Source organism: Mus caroli, chromosome 18 (genome assembly GCF_900094665.2).
Source record: "Mus caroli chromosome 18, CAROLI_EIJ_v1.1, whole genome shotgun sequence".
Classification (NCBI taxonomy): domain Eukaryota; kingdom Metazoa; phylum Chordata; class Mammalia; order Rodentia; family Muridae; genus Mus; species Mus caroli.
Genome location: NC_034587.1, coordinates 35659485 through 35663259, shown reverse-complemented (window position 1 = coordinate 35663259; position 3775 = coordinate 35659485).

The window sequence follows — 3775 nt, the reverse complement described above, 5'->3', positions numbered from 1 at the left end:
ACCTACAGTCCCTTAGGGGTAGGATCCTAAAGGTACATTAAGGAATGGTACCCAATAACATTCTTCAGAATCAACAAATGTTTGCAGAGGCTAAGCTCTAGACAGTGATTTTCTCTGTTTCCTTATGTTAAGAGTTCAGAATAAAGGGCTGGTGAGAGGTGAGATGGCCCACTGAGTAAATGTGCTTATCCTGGAAACCTCATGACCAGACTTTTAAGTCCCTGGATCCCACAGAAACTCCCTAGTCCCCTAACCTCCACACACATACACTTCTCACACAAACCCAAAAAATCCTGGGCAGACTGAACCTTTCTGAATTAGTGGATCTCTACAAAATAAAGCAGCCAACAGGAACAAGCTGACCCCATGTAATTTGCTAAAGCTTGATTCATTTGCTCTTTTCCCTTCTGCCAGATGATTTAGGACTATACTCACAGAAGGTCTCGTTAAGGAAAGCGCAGGCTAGCAGACAGTACATCTGTTGGACTTTCTGTTTCATCTGTCACTGACACGGGCCCATATAAACCTTGAGACCTCTGAGGTCTTGCAAAGGCTTCGGTTGCTTTATCCTTGGATCATTCAGAACAGAGGAGGATCTAGCATGCTTCTGTTTCTATTTATTACATTTTCTGTATACCCTCTGTATACGTGCAAATAAATTGGGATGCTTCCTCGAGGGTGACTTGTGTTGACAATCAACAAGAGCGGACTGCATTGCCAAGGGGTGATGGGGATGGTAATCAAGGGTGATGGGCTGGCTATGGTAATCAGTCTTCTTTTCATGGCTCTGGAAGACTGCACACACAGAAGCAGTGCTTAGAAGGGACACAAATGCAAACTCAACTGCAAGCTTCATTCAGCCCAGGCTGCTTTCCTTTTCCCTTTTCCCTTTTCCCTTTTCTTTTCTTTTTTTTTTCCACAGAGTATTACTGTGTAGTCCTGGCTGGCCTGGAACTTGCTATATAGACCAGGCTGGTCTCAAACTCAAGAGATTCACCAGAGCAGCACTTCGTAACCAGAAGGTGACATCTGGATTCTGCTTTTGCTAACAATGCTGTGTCAAGGATTTACTTATTGATTTATTTATTTCCATTAGGTTTTGTTCCACTGCACCCCACCAGGCTGTATCACTCTTCAGATGTGACAGTTAATCTTCATTGTCACCTTGGCTGGATTCAGAAATCACCTAGCAGCCACACCTTTGGCTATGCCTGTGAGGTCATTTCCAGAACAGGTTCATTTTGAATGAGGGTGGCAGGCACCCTGGCATGGGCTGGGTACTGGACTCGATACTAAAGGGAAACACAGAAAAAGCAGGGGGCCAAGCTGCTCCTACTGCCCCACCTTCCCCTCCCTCCACATTTCCAAGTCTCCCTTCTTAAGCTCCAAGCCAAAGGAAATCCTTCTTCCTTTTGGTCACAGCAATGATAAAATTAACAAATACATCAGACAACTAAAGAAAAACAATGAACACTGCTTCTTCCTAGACCTCCAGGACACATCTTCTAAGATTTCAAGGAAACCGCTTTTCTCAGTTTGGATATCTATCAACACATGATCACTAACAGATGGGAGATATCTTTTCATTTCCCACATAAATGACAGGGCTGCTGCTTGTGGTGCTGAATAGTGGTCGCCAGGCTCCGCAAACAGCAAGCACATGCTCTACCACGGCGCTGGACCGCAGCCCGTAGGTGATTTTAATTAACTGCCTTTGGAGAAGCAGGAACAATATGCAAAGCAAGCTGGATGGTGTGGATTTCACACAGCTCCCATCCCAACTTGCAACTGGAGCAAATGTCTGCACAAACCCCTCTTTTTGTGCAGACAAAGGACACCCCTCTTCCTTCACAATACTCTGCACTTAAGAGATTTACATTGAGGGCTGGAGAGAGGACTCAGTGGTTCACAGGGCAGAGGACTGAGTTTAGTTCTTATTATCTGAGTCAGGCTGCTCTCAACTGCCTGTGACTGCAGCTCCACGGGCACCTGAACCACCACACAGAGCAACACACACACACACACACACACACACACACACACACACACGCACACCGTTAAAAGATAATAAAGCCAGGCGAGGTGGCGCACGCCTTTATTCCCAGCACTTGAGAGGCAGAGACAGGTGGATCTCTGACTTTGGGGCCAATTTTAAGACCAGAGTTAAGTGGGGAGGCCATCTCAAAATCCAATAAACAAGAGCACATCTTAGATTTATATTGTAACTTTAGTAGTTTGTCTTTTTTTTTTTTTTTTTTTTTTTTTTTTTTTATTTTTTTTTTTTTTTTTTTTAAGACAGGGTTTCTCTGTATAGCACTGGCTGTTCTGGAACTCACTCTGTAGACCATGCTGGCCTCGAACTCAGAAATCCGCCTGCCTCTGCCTCCCGAGAGTAGTTTGTCTTTTTAAAAAACATTTGTCTGTGTAAATATGGAACACTCCTATTCCTTTGAGGCAGAGTCTCTTCCTCAACCTGGGGCCCATTTTTATTATTATTATTTTTTTTCCCTCAGCTAGTCTGAAAGCCAGCAAGCCTAGCAATCCTTCCTCGATGCTGGGGCTACAGGTTTCTGCTAGACTCAGGGCTCATTTTGTAGATGCTGAATTCTGGTCCTCATGGTTGTGCAAGTGGTCTTAACCTGAGTTGTCTCTCCAGCTCATGCTTTTGTTTTTTTTATAAAATGTTTATTTATTTATGTATGCATGTGTGCCTGCATGAGTTTATGGGCATCATGCGTGTTCAGAACTCCATGGAGGTTAGAAGAGGCCATCAGACACTCCAGAACTGGAGTTAGTCAATTGTGAGCTGCCATGTGGGGACTGGTAATCAAATTCAGGTCCTCTGAAAAAGCAACACATACTCTTGTTTATTTATTGTTTTTTGAGACATCGTTTCTCTGTGTAACCCTGGTTGACCTGGAACTCACTCTGTAGACCAGGCTGGCCTCAAACTCAGAGATCCCCTTGCCTCTGCCTCCGGTGTGCTGGGATTCAAAGTGTGCGCCACCACCGCCAGGCTGCAACATGTACTCCTAACTACTGAGCCATCTCTCCGATTTCCCTTGTTTTAAAATGTTTATTCTTGCTTATTCCTGTGTGTGTATACTTGCATGCATGTGTGTGCTGGTGCATTTATGCTATAGAGTACACGTGTGGAGATTAGAGGAACCTTCAGGTTTTATGCTTCCTGATGTCTACCTTCAGTCAGGCAGGTCTCTTGTTTTTTTCCCACTAAGTATGTCAGGCTAATCAGCCCTGAGAGGATGGAGGGATGTTCCTGTCTCTGGCCATCTTCCTATAGAAGCACTGGGGTCACAGACACCCATTATTGCATCTGACTTTACAAGGGTCCCGAACAGCAAGTGCTAAGCCCACTGAGCCATCTCTTCAGCCTAATGTGTCTTTTTTGCTGCTGGTGGGGGAGGGGTGGTGGTTGTAGGACTGTATTGGAGATATGCCCAGCTACCTGTCCAGGTAGTCTACCCTCCTATCCCCACTACTTTGCAAATGATGGATTTAAACTCAAAGAAGAATGCTTTTGGAGAAAGAAGAAATGAAAACAAAACAGTCTTTTTTAAGATTTGGGATCAAATTAAACTAGAACCTCTCAACAATACTTGTAGCCTTCAAGTGGCAAATTGTGACAAGGATACATGAGGGGATTAAAACACTATGCAGAGCCGGGCGTGGTGGCGCACGCCTTTAATCCCAGCACTCGGGAGGCAGAGGCAGGCGGATTTCTGAGTTCGAGGCCAGCCTGGTCTACAAAGTGAGT